This window comes from Falco punctatus (assembly GCF_963210335.1).
Source record: "Falco punctatus genome assembly, chromosome: 2".
Lineage (NCBI taxonomy): Eukaryota > Metazoa > Chordata > Aves > Falconiformes > Falconidae > Falco > Falco punctatus.
In genome coordinates this window covers 25,613,915-25,630,543 of record NC_137581.1, presented here as the reverse complement: position 1 = coordinate 25,630,543, position 16,629 = coordinate 25,613,915, and the positions used below count along the sequence as shown (strand labels likewise).

Below are 16,629 nucleotides of genomic sequence, written 5' to 3'. Positions count from 1 at the left end.
ATGTTGTTAATGAGAGATCAGGGTGGGTCTCTACAGCTGGAAAGACAAAGGGCAACTGGAAGTCAGGGCTCTTACACAGATTCAACAGATGTCTCCTAGCCTTTATGGAGTTGATGGTAATGAGACCAATAGTCCCTAGCCCTGCCTATAGTGAAAATTTTATGTGGTGGGAGGACTTTTCTTCACGGTACAGTGACTGCACTGACAGTCAGATGGCTTCAGAGCCCCACTTTGCTCCAAACTTATCCACACCAAGGGTTGGGGAGATGAGATGGCAGCAAAAAATCAACCAGGTAGAAGTAGAAGAAGCAGAAAGAAGTAGAAATCCCCATTCACCTAAACACTGTCAGATGAGTATGAGCTGCAGGGTACCACAACAGAAGTAGGTTTCAAGGAGAGATTTTGAACATGATTTTACTAGCTTAGCTATATTAAAAATTAAAATTAACAGTATTAAAAGTTTTTAACTATATTAAAAGCTATGTTTAAAGTTTACTGGGTTAACTTTAAATATGAGGGGAAGGAAAGGAAAGCAAGAGTGGCAGATGATAGACTGAGAGATGATAAGCTGATCTTCTGAAACCAGGATGCAAAAAGCTTTGTTTTATATGGATTTAAATAAGGTAGTTGAGAGGGTGTCTGAATATTGCAAAGACGATGGGATGCTGGCCTAACATTACCAGGATCTGGCCTTCATACAGCAAGGTACAAGCATAGTCAGCCTAGAGAGCGGACACTTTTGGTGATGCTTTGTGGGCTCTTGTATTGTCACAGCAGCAGTAAAATGAAGGACAAGAATATCCATGCAACATTTTAGTGGCATTGCATGTAACTTGTTAAGTGTGTCAGCAGCCCACTTAGATCATACTGAAGGGCAGTCCAAATTATTTGAATTGCTTTCTTTAGGAAGACTGATGTGCCTTTTGCCTTCAGGTAGTGTCCAACCTTCCCAAGTCTGGTTTCTGCACATTCTCAAAACTTCTGCTTTCTGTCCAGCCTTCCAGTTCCTTGATTTTTTCTCTTTTTCTTCCTCTGGATCTTCTGTGCTGGCCTTTCTCTGCGCCTAATGCATGTGTTATCATACTGACTGGCATATTCTCTGAATTAAAATTCTTCTTTAAAGTACTTTACTACTGGGTAGGCCTCCAGGGAAAACTGCCTCTTGCACTGTTGCCTGTTTCATTTATCCTAAAACATATCCTCAGCCAGGTTTGAGCACATCTGTTTCACACATCCTTTATTTTATGTCACTTCTCAGCCCCCCTCACTTTTCTCCTTCCTGCTCCATTGTTTTAATTCTCTGTGTTCATCTGATTTATGCTATCAGCTCTGCCAATTCTCTATTTGGCCCAATTCTCACCCTAATTACAGAGATTTACTCCACAAATATGGAGTGAGTGGAATTATTCTGGTGTTGCTAATGCACCAGGATTTGAATCTGGGACTGATTTCTTTTTTTTAATGGCATGCACGATTTTGGCAATATCATTGCTTCTTACTGTAATGGTCTGCCTAACAAACGATGTCATCCGGCAAACATGAGTCGCTGAAGAAGCTCCTGTCATAACTGGAATAAGACAGTATTCCCTGTTGTGTAAGCCATCAAACCAACGTGTCAGATAGGCTAGCCTTCAGCAGCTTACAGCAGGAAAAACTTTAAAGACTAAATTTCTTTTGAAACATTTAAAAATATTTTGAAACTTTTATTCTCAGGAATAAGGAGGAGACTGGTCATTGTTACCGGGAAGATGCAATGCTACAGGGAGGAATAGCGTAAATCCTTCAGTTCATCAAGAACAAAATATTTTTTCAATTAAACACAGCTTGAACCTTCCCTAGTGCTTCTTTTTCATCTGATATGCAGCTCACTGAAGCTACATTTTCTCAAAGTATCACACTTTGGCTGAAAACACAGCATGGCTTCTTGCCAGATATAATGATTTAAAGATATTTGTACGCTCACTTGACTTGCTTTTAATGGACATAACTGCTGGCTTTTGTACCGTCAGCTCCTGACATTCCTGCAGTGAACTCTTTCCTGTTACACTTTGGTCTCCCAATCTCCTTGCCTCTACAGGTTAGGGGACACTGAAAAAATGTGTAACCCTAGAGCATGATGACAGCTTTTGCAAAGCATGTTGTTGGTTGGTGCAGATTTGAGCAATGATAGGTCCATTTCGGAATTCAGCCGTGCACCCAGAGGCTGCCTGGGAATGCCTGCTGGAGAAGCATGCCTTGTGCACGTCTGAGCTGACTCACAGACAGGAGGGAGTCTCCAGAGCTGCTGAAAACCACTGCATGAAATACTCACACAGCTTTCTTCCATGGAACAGAGGGCAAAAAGAGGAGAGATACAAAAAAGGGTCAGTAGACCTCCATAAAAGGACAAAGAAATGCTTTTGCTGAAGCTTGGCTGCCTGCTTGGGGGACTGCAGCACAAAAGCCGTGGACGGGAAGCACCTGCTGACCGTTCGTGCATCTTTTTTTGCAGGCTGCACCCTGGTGACCGTCATCTCCTTCTGCTGTGATATGTGGCTCAATGGTTTCCTCAGCCATATTGCTGCTGTCAGGAGGTGACATCAATAAAGGAAATCATCTGTGAACTGACATGAGTATAACACTGACAGATATTAAAAATATTTCAAAGCCATTCAGCATCTCCTTTTTTCTGTGTGGATTCACTTCTTCCGGCCCTTCATGGTCTCCCTGACCTTGCCATGTGTCTGTGAGCTGCTGACGCTTCAGCCAGGAGTTATGACAGAAGTTATGGATCTGTGAGCTCCTGTTTTATGATGATGATTTATCGTTTGTATTACAGTCATGCCTAGAGGCCTCAAGCAAGATCGGGGCCTCATCGTGCTAGTCACTGTATAAACATGTATTAGGAGACGGTCCTACTCTGAAAAGATCAGAAACAAAAAGTGGGAGGAGGAACAGAAACCTGGAGATATGAAATGCCTTCCCCAAGGCAACCCAAGGATAAATACCAGGGCAGGGAGCAGCAGCACTCACTCCTGTCCCTTGGCTCCTGCCTGCCCATGTCTGCACCAGGCTCCACCGTCTGCTGTTCCTCCACATCCCCCTCACCAGGCGCTGTGCAGGGGATGGCACAGGCTTTGCTGTGCCTCAGCCAGTGGCCTGAATCAGTGTGCCAGGAGGCACATCCTTGCCTCCTCTCTGCAGGTGCTGCAGGTGCACTGGTACCCATGCAGATCACTGCTTCTGCTGTACTTCCCAAATCATTTTCTTTCCATTGTTTTTTCACCACTGAGAAGACAGTCATTGCCACCAGTAGAGCTGTTGGTTGTCACCTGCAAACTGAGACCGGATGCTTCATTCCTCTTCAGAGCAAAATAAGTAATTTAAAATGATTGCTATCTTATATATGGATCTAAGATATCTTTGGTGCAACAGGACAACTGGCAGTGCACTAAACTGCAAGCTGCACTGTGGGACAGCTGTACCCTACCTTCACTTCTGGGACTTAGATCTCACTTCTGGCTATGCCTAAATGCTGCCCTTGCTTTGCCTTTGCAGCACTTAGGGGTAATAGGAGGGCAGTGTTTTTCCTCCTTTTGTAATTGTTTTTGTGCTTGGCATTAGGATCAGAGCCGTTCTCTACATATAAAAATGCAGTCTCCAGAGCGTAACCTGAAAGCTGGGTGTCTGGACTAGCATCAGTCCTGTGTTAATATGAATTATACATTGAATATTGCTTTGAAAATATTCTTGTGAGCTAACTCTCCTGAAGTGCAAAACTCTATATAAGAAAGAAAAATGAGATGCCAACTTGGCCTGAAGATTTTCAAAGAGGAAAAAGTCAGACTGCAGTTATGAAAATGCTTGGTTATGCCCTCTAGAAAAACAGGGAAATAAAAATACTGAGAGTGCTGTTCTGCCTCGCACTGCTGATAGGATTGCCAGTACAGCAATCGAGAGCAGGCAGACATGCTGATATGATATTAGGGTGACAAGGTAGGTAGTAAATTGAGGAGCCCTAGTGGGCTGCGAAGGCTTACGGGAGAGTAAGTGCTGGCTAGACTCCAAGGCCTGGTAGAAGCAGATGCTGCTCCCAAAGAACCTGGAAAGTATGAGCTGCATCTAAGGGCAATGGAAATGTTATCATGCCAGCGAGGCCACCGTCAGAGCCACATGGGGGGCAACCTGCCCTTCAGCGAGCTTCTGTAGTGAGAAGCTTGCCAGAGAATGACACAACTTTTATCTCTAGGCAGATATTCAGTCTGCCTTGCAACATCTGAGCTATCTTTTGGGGCTTTCATGATAGATAGTGCTTACTCCAGCTAAAGCCAATATATGCTCTATCAGCTTAATATTAACACTGCAACTGTGGCAGGTGGGGATAGGCAGACATTTTCTATCTACTCAATTAATCTTCAGTGTAGCTCAAGAGCACAGCAAAGAGCTGAATAACAGATACATCCAGGAGCGTTTGCAAGACATCGGAATTCCTCTTTTCCTCTCAGAGCCAGGGAGTCTCCAGACTGTGTTAGGTTTATACAGTTGGACTCAATGCTCTTAAGGGTCTCTTCCAACCTAAATGATTCTATGATTTTGATTCTATGACTTCCCAGCCCCAGCCGCATCTTTCCCAGGCGTGCTCTACCAGTTGCTGTGTGTGTCTGTCTGGGTCTTCGTAACGAAGTTTGGCCTACACTGATTGTATCTGCATGATATTGCCACCATATCATGCCACAAGGAGTGGATACTTTCCCACAGATGTGTTTAAAAGGAGATTTTTTTACCACTTAATTCTTTTACATGGATGCAAATAAATGTTGCAGTAAGCAATGTCCATATCAAGCCCATTCTCTTGGCAAAGTGGTCCACCAATGCCCAGTTCCTCATCCCTAGTAGGACCTTTGCTGATTTTTGAGTTATCCCTATCCTGCTTTTTTTTTTTTTTTTAATTTTATTTATTCTGTGAAATGGATACAAGGAGTGCTATTGGCCTTCTTCACAGTCAGTACAGCCACTGCCCCATGCCTCAGCACAGATGCCACACATGTTATGTACTGTTCTATGCACTGATGGAGAAGCAGCCTCAGCCCAAAATCAACCATCAAACAAATCTGCTTTCACCAAACAGACATTTTTATGCCTTGTCTATGTGAGCCTGCTGCTGACAATACCAGCACTTTGGGCTGGTTTTCCTTTCCCTTTGTCATCAGAGATATGAGGGTGCTGTAAGCTTCTTCAAGTGTGAGATGCAGAGCCATTATGATACACAATTTTATGGCACCAAGTTTTGCTACTTCCACTTCCCAGGGAGAAAATCCAGTTCTGATGTGGCACATGGTCTGTAAAACAGCTAGAAGGTCACTTTGGGAAACCCGACAGAGCTGGGCTGCCTGTGGGGCTCACCTTCAGTGCCTGAAGCTCAGATGCCCATCTCCCATGAGGTCTCCCTCCAGGTCAAGGCAGGGGACGGCCCCTTCTTTGAAAACGCATGGTGAATACAACACCACCAGCAGCATGAAGAGGTGTGGGGATCAAATCAGCATCCTTGATTTTTGTGGAGACATACCCATGAACAGCTTGGCTGCTGCACTTCTCATGGGCTGTTAGCATTTACCAAACAACCTAACGCTACAGCGTCAGCCAGCAGCATCTTGCAGACTGGATCACATGCGTTTTCATTGACTGCAGTGGCACTGTTTGTAGGAATAAATATTACACCTGTGAGGTGGAAACGTGTTATTAAAGCCATAAAGATAACAACATTGCTCCTAAGTGGACAAATTTAGTGCAGTGTCTATTACTGTTAAATGGCAAAATTACAGTTGTAACAATATGGAGATGTAAATGTAATTGTGTATAACATTGTGTAATCATTAAAATCCACATAAATTTTGTGCACTCAAATTAAACACACGCAACTACTGCTTGACACCTGAAACATTAGCGTAATATTCATGCCATATGGTTGGCATTTTCTGTTTCTTATATCTGTCACTCTTCATTCTTGTCAGCTGCTCATGAGAACTTGCCAGATAATATCTGCACCATTGCCAAAAACGTCTAACAGCTGGTGTGGTACTGGTTAAACACTCAGTAATGTTTCAAACTTTAGTGCTCCCATCTATGCATTAGAGAGCTCGTTCTTGGAGCAGATGTTTAGCTTTGTTTTTAAATTATCTTCACTCTGCTTTTGTGTCAGTGGTGTGGTTTTATGCTCCATCATGCTGCTGCCTTCTGTGAGATGAATGAGCTCAACAGCATCTTGGCTTTGACAGCCTTAAAACACATAAACTAGCACCATAAACTCTGCGTTAAAAATGCACTGTGCTGTCTGCTTTGGTACCTGACATGGGCTCAGGGGCTGGAGTTGAGCTGCAGACTTATAGAGACCAGTTCAGATCATCTATTAGCTGGGGCGGTGAGATCTTAAATCTTCCCATCCATGTCATCCTCCTTGCACCACGGAAATGTGCATCTGCTCGATGGCCTTGGCACCACTGGCCACCAGAACCCCTCTGTGATTCAGAAAGAGGCACAGATGGTCCTAAATGCCCAAATGAGTCTCTTGAGGGACCCATACCCTAGTGTGGGCTTGAGGCACAAGCACTGCATGGGCATGGTTCAGAGCTCTGTCCCCCTGCAGCTGGGGTGAAGTCAGCAGGGTCCATATCGGCAGCCGGGCTTGCACATGGAGTGCAGCTCAGGGCCCTAAACCCACCTTCAGCTGGCAGGGTTTGAGGCCACTGGTGCAGAGCTGAGAGTGGGAGACACATTTTGGCTCTGTAAAGATCCTTTAAAACAGTGGTAATGACTAAACAGGGAATTCTGTAATGTCTTCTGTACGGAAATCAGTGAACGTGCTCAGATATATGTAGTTGGGTGATTTACATATTAAGATTTATGATCAGCCAAGCACACAAACACCGATGAATTAAACAAACATCCAATTTCATAAGCAATCTCATTTTATGGATAGCATATGCAGTTCCCTTGGGGTTGTGAGCTTAAAAGGCTGATTTACACCTTTGGAAAAGAGGATCCCTTGGTTTTTCTTGTTGCTCTTTTCCTGGAGACAAGGAGTTACCTTACCTTCTGCTCCTTCAGATCGCTTCCAAATAAAGTCACTACCCCATTGAAACACTGGGTTGAATTTTAAGACCCATTCATTTTAAGAATGAAGGACATCTACTGAGAAGCTGCTAAGACATCCTCTGTCCCCAGATGGCTTTAGTAGGGACAGAAATGGGGAGGCAAGAGTGCTGAAGAGACCTCTGCCCCTTCAGAATTGGGCAATGTGGTCCTGCTAGGCTACTTTACCTCGTGTAGACAATGACCTAATATGTGTCCTTTTTACACAGAGGTATTTTAATTTGTGTTACCTTTTGGCATAAGACATCCTCTCTGAACCACAACTCCCTTGTTTTGGCTGCTGTACAGGCACACAACACAAAGGTGATGGCTGCTTGAATAAGCTTCTCATCTAACAGGAGGCAAGAAGCAGAGGTATGAGCAGGCGAAGAGTGCAGGTAAATACATGGGTTCATGCTGCGTAGAGGAATTATAGAGGAATGAAGGCAGGTTAATTAACATTGATAATATACAGCTGTGGGCTGGCTTCAGGGACGGTGGGTTGGCTGATGTGGATAAAGTGCCACTGTGGCTGGTTCCTGCTAAGTTGTTAAATAGCTCTAAGGGGTATAGAAGAGGAGCAGTCAATGAAGAGAGACCTGGAAGAAGCAGAGGGAGGAGAGGGAGTGCCCTGGATGTAGGAGAGACAAGGAGAGGGATGCAGCAGAGGCAAGAAGCAGAGGGACTGGCTTGAAGAGTATGAAGAAACAGCACAAACAGTAGATGAACTGTTGAAACTTTGTGGGGGATTGGTGGCTATGCTGGGGCAAGGCACGCTACTTATTGAAGTTTAACCTGGTATGTGATGGTAAAAGCCTTGTTGCAGCCAGCTAGTTTCGATGGTGCTGTGACAATGCTATAGGCAGTGACCTTAGCATGTCATCACCAATGGCAAGCTATACACTCATTTTTGCCATGTGGCATGCATAAACAAAACATCGGCTATTCAGATAGTGGCTTGTGCCTCTCATTTTCCTCTTCTCTGCACACACAGACCTACTCAGATGGAAGAAACGTAGGCAGAAGAGTCATGGGGTGCATATATCAGGAAGTAGATTTGCAGGTTTTATTCTTTGCAGATGTTCCCATCCCTGTACTGCATCCCTGGAAATTATCCATCTTGGATAATGGATGGAATTAGATTTGAAACAAGACAAGATGCAATTAGTCACTGAGGACGAATTGGATAAACTGGTAAAATGGGGCTGGCAGCTGGGCCTGTCAATGTCTGGTTTGTCTGCACATGGAGGAGTCACAGAGGATTTTCTCCTTGGCATTAGCTGTAATAGGATAAGCATATTCTCTGTTTATTGTAATATAGCCTTTTAGCCACATTAAAAATCATTACTGAGCCATTAACTATCACTTAATGGCTGGTATCACTTGTTCCAGTAAGGTGCTAGCCACGTAGCCACTAGTCCCTAAGTAAAAAAAACCCTGTGATTAAAATTAAACTAAGCTTTCTCTTTTATGAGGAATAAAGAAATTATACTAGGCCAGAGAACTGCATCGGGGTGCTCCTAATGCCTCTTCAGGGCTGTGGGGTCCAGGTCAAGAACAAATGGCAGCCCACTCATTTCTCAGTGCAGGCTCAGCTCTTTTCCTAAGTCAGTCCTTAAAGCTTTCCCTCACCACCAGGGTCTGCAAGTTCATTCCTGAAGTATACAAGCGAATGGGACAATCTTAATTTGTTTAGGTGCATGGTACATCCCTTTAAATGATTTTATTTTTCTTTAGATATTTGGATGCTGTTGAAAGTCAGGCCATCAGATTAGTTTAAGGCCACCAGAAGGTACGGCAGAGCTGAAAACACAGATGCTGTTGGGAGGGGTATTGCACTGCTTTTCTGCTCACACGTATTTACTTGTGAATGTGCTCATTGACATAGTGAGGTTTTGAATTCAGAGGTAAGAAGGGAAGGCTGAAAACTTTTGCTAATGAATGTTCATACCTGATTATCTTTTTGTCTGTAGAATCCTTGGACCATTCTGTTGGAAGTATTTCCTTTTACACATAGTAATTGAGACTAAAGATTCATCACAATACTACACCCCCAAAACTGAAGATGTTGGTTATCGAACTATGATGTTCTGCTGCAAAAGACAACTAAAAAGAATGACATAAGTAGATGTTCCTGGAGGCAAAACATGTAGTACAGTGCAGCTCATTACTTAGTAACGTAGCGCACAAACATGATTGTAATCCATCATTTTTACCACCACCTTGAACAGGATTATAGCCGACTTGTAGGGTCATACAGGTACCTGTAATCTTAGGCAGTAAGTTTCTTTCAGCTCAGACCATCGCAAATCTGTCATTTGTAGTGTTCCATTTAAGTTCTGTAGTTTATGAATGTGAATTATTTGATGGAAATCATTTCAGTGCAAAGGTAACCAGGAGATGCTTTTGACTGTGTGCCAGCCAGCAGGTCAGGAAATCAGGTTTGCACTTCTTGCTGTTGATAGGTTTAGCTGTGGGACTTTTAAATGTCTCTTTTATGTCTCTATATTGATATAAGATACATTAACATGAAGTTTCCAACCGCAGCCCTTGCCCTGTGTATCCTTTGTACATACAGCATTTGAGTTGTCCCATTCACTTCAGCAGGCTAATCAGGTACATAATCAGGTGTGTGTAATATTTACAGGGTCACGGTTTAATTCCTACAAATTCCTATAAAGTCCTGAACACTACAAAAGAAAGACAATGCTAAGCATGGTGGCTGTGGCACAAAGCTGTTAAACCTTTCTTTTACATGCTGCCCAGGCCATGAAAGCCACGTGGCTAGACCCCGCTGCCAGCAGGGCCTGAGAGCCTGCCCCATAGGTCTGCCATAAGATGTCACTTGATCATCAGTGTGGGAAAGCACCTGTGTATCCATGAATTCAATATCGTTTCTAACACAGAAATAGAAATAATACAAAATTATTATTTTCTTTCTGATTTTATTCCTTTCTCCCTCTGTTACGTTGCTATAGCGTGTCAATGCCTTCTGCTGAGGTGGGAATCAGGAGCAGCCAAGCCCTCTGTGCACTGTAGCAGGGGCACTGCACTCTGCTTTTGGGAATCAACCTTCCTTTCATCAGGAGTGTTTCTAAGGCCAGATTTAGAGAGGTTTCAAGGCTGAAATAGTTGTCTATATTGAGCATCATTTCTATAACAAACTTTATCAAAGGTTTTGTAGACTTTCAAATGCCTCATTTCTCAGAACTCCTCTTGAGGCTAGTATACTCCCCCAGCTTTATAATGTCAGTAGCAATAGCTCAGATGAAAATCAATCAAAACAATTCAAATAAATCACTGTTCAAAAAATATGGGGTGGGGGTGGGGGGTGCCAATATTTCTATAAGAAATATTTTGCTGAAATTTAGCACAGAAAAATACTGTTGTCTATTTAAATTTCTTAAGTAAATTTAAGGGTTTCACTTGGCTGACACTTCTTGGCCTTGCGTTAATCTTGGGATTGTTTCACAAGAGACCCAGGGAACACCCACTGATAACAATGTCAAACATTCAATGTATTTACTGAACGTTTCCACTTGCTTGATCATTAAGGCATGCTTTGAGTATGAGGTCACCTATGTTGTGTAAGCATAGAATTTATGGGGCGATTTGAACTATAGGGGAGTCCTGACATGTTTTTGGCAAATACCGTCAGATACCATGGACTGATGCCACTCAGAATTGTAGCTCTGGGATATAATCAGGTTCTAGCATGACCGTTTTGCATTAGAATTCAAATCCTCTGATTACAGAGAAGATGGGAAAAAGGTTATTTAAACAGGCCATACATACATTGCAGGAATCTTTTAACAAAACGCATTTTCTTGTCTGTTAAACCAGATGATTTAAACATTAAGTATTTTAACAAACAAAAATGAAAATGTAGTTTTACCAAATCAGAGGAGATAGCTTTGCATCCATATAGCATGCAGTCATTGTGTTCTCCTTTTGAATCATGCATTTGAGTTGGAGAGAGCAGCAAAGGACTAAGAAGGTGGCAGTGTGAGAGTCCAGGCTTCCTAAACTGTACTCCTGGATTTGCCACGGGCTTGCTAGGTAGCCTTGCAGCCTATACAAGGCCTGTTTAAAGCTCATTTAAATAACAAAAAAATCTTCAGTTAGATTTCAGCACCTTTTAGATACAGTGATGATGACTTTGGCTGCCCTAATTTGCCACTTCTGTTTGTACTGTTATGGGAATAACCTAAGACTTGGAGTCCTTGAATGAAACTAGATGGGAATGGCACCTGGACCTATGCAATCGCTGACTTTATCACATACCTACTGCCTGACTTTGGGTTTTCTGACTCTCTTTTTACTCCAGCCTCTTGTTTTGCCTGTTTAAATTGCAAGCTTCTTCAGACAAGGTCCATTTCTCACAGGAGATTCCTAGTCTGCCATCTGTGGTCGTGCTGCAAGACAACTGGTGATGGCTGCAGCTTATGTGGGACGTTTCAACAATTCTCTTCCACTTTGTCTAAAACATGTAAACAAAGCCAGTTCACATTTTAATCCTTTTCAAAGACATTAGTCCCACTAATTGGACTTTGTTTCATTACCTGAACTTTTCCCCTTAACATTTAAAAAATCATGTTGTTAGCTGGTTGCCAAGTGTAAGAGACCACAGGTAAATGAACAGCATTTTGGTGTGGGTTCTGGAAGGAAATACTCTCCTGGTATTGACTTACACTGGATTTCTTCATCCCACCTATAATATAAAGGAAGGAGACAGAATAAAAACCACAGAAAGCAAAATAAAAGGCAAAAGGAAGGAATGATTCTAGGAGTGTGAGTATATAGTAGTCAGATAAAGACTAAACAAAACTAGCTGATCCATGGCCAGGGTCTTTTATAAAGGGGGCATGACTGATACACAAAATACTAGATTAGACACATATTTTGTAGGGATCCATAGCAGGATATGCAATGGAGGATTTGAAGGAACAGTCCTGCTCAATATGTAACATTCATGGAGCTCCATAGTTTTTGCAAATGTGCTGTCTAGCTCTAGAATTCCAGCTCTCACAGGGAAGGCCTCTGAATAACATGTTTCAGAACTTCCTGACCTGCTTTTAAAAACTTACTTTGATTTATTAGACCTATTTACATGGGATAAATAGACAAATACTGCTATCTGTTTTCCTGCCCTTATTTGTATTTTACATTTTACATTCCTACTAGGATTAGGACTGTCCTATGACACAGAAAGGATAATCTGATTTTCTGTGGAAAACAAAGTGCAAAGTCTTCTGACAAACAGCACAAAAATTGCTTTGCTTTTTAGGCAGACATCGTTCTTTAGATATTTGACAGATTTAGATATTAGAGAAATGGGTGTATTAGTGTAGTGAAGCTGACATTATCAGGTGTTGTATATGAGAAATGTCATTTATGAGTTGTCACACAGCTATTATTAAGAGACTATTCAGAAGAACACAGTACATCATAGTGACTGTCACAGCACTCACTGCAATCAGCTGAAGAGTCAGGCATAGTTAAACAGGACATTTCTTTTGCTTTCAGGGCAAATTACACTGATGGTTTATTTATGTGATGTTTTTGTCGTAACAGCTTTATGCTAGCTCTGGAGGTGCAGACCTGCAGCACGGTGGGATGGCAGCAGTCCAGCCTCTTGCCACTGGCCAAGCTGGCTGGGGAGCAGAGCCCTCCATGTGCCCCCAGAGTGGCAGGGTGAGGAGGTGGGGGTGCTGGCGCTCCAGCTCTGGTCCCCCTCTCCCCCCGGCCAGCAGTTTTGGAGGATGGGGTCTGGCGGCTTTAAGCAGTATCCTGGCCCTGGCTCCGGGCAGGATGGGAATCCAGCAGCTTCCAGAGCTGCTCCTAACTTGCTGCCTCCCCACAGCCTCTGGGACAGGGACCCTTGCTGTCTTCTTTCCCTGCAGCAACTTACACACTCTCAGGTGTCCCCCACCAGCTATGCACCACTTAGAGCAAACTACAATTACTACGTGGGCTTCCCCACAGTCATACTATTTACACCAGGTATTAAAATGCACACAGACCAATGAAAGTTAGCCCTAGATGTAGGATTTGAACCGGCACTGCCTGAATCCCTGCTAATGTCTTTAGGTCACATACTGCATTCAGGCTGTTAAGCCTTGATCCTTTAATCTTTCCATGGGCTGAACTTCCATTGACTTTAACCTGCCCAGCCACATCCTTTAACGCCAGTCTCCCCCAGCGACTGCACCACATGCAGCCCCGCTGGACCTCTAAATCTTTCAAGAGGTTTGTAATTTGGTGCATTCCCTGAGGAAGGTTTGGAAGGGGTCCAGGGAACAAGGCTAATTTAGGAGACAGGAGAATACATCTTCTGAAGAAATGGCTCCAAGACCTTAACATGTTGGGCCGTGAAAAAGGAGCAGGTGAGATAGGATTTAATTACAGTGTACAAGTACCTAAGGGGGTGAACACTGAACTAGGTCTGAATCTATAGCAAAAAGGTAAAATATGAGATCATGGGCTGAAATTGAAGTGTACTTCTCTCAACAGAAGGCTACTCTGTATATGTAATAATCTGGCAAACAAAGTAGTGGAAACTGGTAGTAGATGCGCAGGAATGAACTGTCACCATTGCAGTGTGACCAGGTTGCCCTGATGATGCTTCTTGTCAGTCACAAGTGGTTCTTTTTCTGTGGTGTTTGCTGTTTCTATGCTGTCTACTATGCTATTTTGGGGGGGTCTTCAAAGCTGAGCTCCTACAGGTTAAAAGCAGAGGTGATATTTAAAAGCTAATAGTAAAAAATGCATAACTGTTTTTTTTAATTAAATGCTTAGAAGGTTTCTATACAAAGTATTGTAGGTCTTGCAAAATGGCATAACTCCCTCTGTGGTCTGGTGCTCTGGTGCTGCAGAAGAACACAGCAAATACTGCACAATCCCGATGAACTTCTGGCAGGTGAATAGTAAGGTTTCTGTGACATCGAAAATAGTAATATGATACTGGCATAAATGGGCATTCCACCTCATTCACTCTTTTCATGTTTATGTAGTAGAGGGAAAATAAAAGATCTAATCTGAACTGAGTACAGCATGTAAAGCATGAACTTAGGCTCCCTTTAAAAAAACAACGGCATCTCCCCACTGATTTGCAATTGTTTCTTTTTAAGTTTTTTAATCAGTTTGTGCAGGAAATGTCCCAGTTTCAGCTGGTGCCTCCAACTCTGAAAAATGTCGTGACACATGGAGGCAACTGGGACACTGGTCTGCCCCTTTGCAAGCTGAGTAGCTTTGTTTTCACCCATTTCCAAACACTTAAACATCTACTAATGAAAAAGCTACTCAAAGAAAACGTTAATGTGAGGTTTAAATTGGATCTATGGGGCAGCAATAAGCAAGTTATTGGGTTTAGGCGGTCTACATTCATGCTGCAAGTTTCCTGAACAGTGTTCAGAGTGGATTTATTTACTCCACCAGAAGTGCAAGGAAGTAACGAGTAAGGTAGCAGTTCTTTCTTCCAGTATCTCTCTGTACTCTCTGCATTTTTTTTTAATGGTAAACATCCTATTAACAAGTATGACAGACTAATCCCAAGTCTATAGCATCTGTAGATTAACTGGGGATGAGGCATGCATAGAACTGCTATGTCCTTCAAAGGTCCCTGCTGAAGTACTGACACTTTGATTGCTTCCCAAAGCATGTCAGAGCCCTGTTCTGGTCCCCTCTAGCCATGGAGATACTCCATGCTAAACCAACTGCTCCCAGAGGATTGGTTTTGGTCTCTCCTGGTGAAACATATAGTTTTGGACTGGATGGTCCTTGTGAGATTCATCTGGGCAGCAAAGATAACCTCTCTATAGTGCTCATCCTACGTTCCTTCTGCTGTCCCTGGAGAGACGGACTCTTCTAACATGCAGCTCATTTATAAGGTAGACATTAAAAACTGGTCACATGGACCGAGCCTAAGGGGCCCTGTTCCTAAACTTAGATTATGGAGTAAGTCTTGGGTGACTGGTCAGGCTCCAGGCTCCTGTTGCTCCTAGTCAGGCAATAAGTTATGGTTGCAACTTTATAAAAGATTTATCCCAGTTGCCATAATTGTAGCCACCCAAACTCAGAGTTTTGCCTTCTCCAGGGCTTTCCTTGCCATTTGTATCCCAAGGTAGCTTCAGTAAGTAAAACCGAGACTATCTTCTACTAGCTTCATTTTTTTTTCATCTCTTTATCTTTAGACCGGTGCCTGTGACAGATATAAGAATCATTAAAATGAGGTTAATAATCCTTCTTTATCAATTTTGACAATTTATGTTAATTTTCTAGAGCAGACACTATCCTCTCTAGGGTTTAGACGTGCATGGCAGAAATTATTATTCATATCTTGCAAGAAATTTTAGCATTTTAAAATATATTTTACTGCAGATTAGGATGGAAACATCAAAACAGGGATTCCTGAAGGAATTAATATTAAAAACTATTTTTCAATCTTTTAAAATTATTTTCTGTTATTTCAGAAATGGCATTTTATTAATGCTAGTAAAATTGTTCCCTAAATTAACTGAAAAAATAGAAGAAGAACTAGAGTATTTGACCTATTATATTGTCATACTACAACATGTCAGAGTAGTGGCACCAAACATAAACTTACTTTTAACAGTTCTAATTTTTTCCTACTTCAGAATAGTTGGTTGGTTTGATTTGGTTTGTTTCTCGGGTGGGAAATAATTTTGCTCACAGTTTAATGAAAAGAACCATTTTTAAAATAAAATGCTTTTGAGGAGCTCTAGTTTTGCTTCCATCCCATATCCTCACATCTTCCCTCAGCTGAGTCTGCTAGCTATACTAAAAATCCAAAGACTTCTTATTTATTTTTCAGCTCAGATTGATTAATTCCCTGAGTGCACTAGTCAATAAAATGAATAATGCAGCAATAACATTTCTTACAAAAAGTTCAGAGTATTCCTATGGATTGCTTTATTAGATGATGTATCTATAAGATCTAGTTATATTAATCAACGTTAACAAAATACAGCTAGATGGCACAGCCATAAACATACCAAACCAAGACTGTGTGAGCCTCAGCAGAAGACACACCCCAGCAATCTATTTTGCTCTATTCAGCCAGTCGTTCAGAGCAAACCACCAACTGGGTTTAATCCTTTGTTGTTGTTGTTGTTGTTGTAGCTCTTTGGTGTGGTATCATCTGAAGAACTATCTTAAATAATTACATTAAATAAGAGCAGAGTAACTAATGAAGAATCGTATCTCTGACCAAGAGGTTTCTCATGGAAGAAATTCTAGATTCAGTTATTACAGCAAACAGCTCCCCTTGCCCATACAGCTTATTTCACTCAGGAAATTGCTTTATGTTATGCTAGCAAAAGAATTCTGTTGAGGACTTACTTTGCCAAAACAAGCTGCATCTCCCTGGAGAGCAGTTTTCCAGGATTTTTTTTTTTAAGAATTAACATGGTGACAGATTGAGAATTACTTCACAAAATGCTCTGAGGGTAAAAATCAATCCTGTTTCTAGTAACACATTACTCAAGATGAAGTGTAAAATGC

The 16,629-nt window shown here is 42.2% G+C and overlaps 1 protein-coding gene across 2 annotated transcripts in view; it reads left to right on the top strand.

The window, feature by feature from the left end:
• STARD13 (StAR related lipid transfer domain containing 13) overlaps positions 1–16,629 on the top strand; it is a 312,260-nt gene that overhangs the window by 25,722 nt on the left and 269,909 nt on the right. Inside the window, exon 2 of one of the 2 annotated variants that reach the window (XM_080377500.1) lies at positions 1,714–2,774. The exons of the other annotated variant lie outside the window; for it this stretch is intronic. The gene's annotated coding sequence lies outside the window, so the exon portion shown is untranslated. The remainder of the gene's footprint in view (positions 1–1,713; positions 2,775–16,629) is intronic. 2 annotated transcript variants of the gene reach the window in all.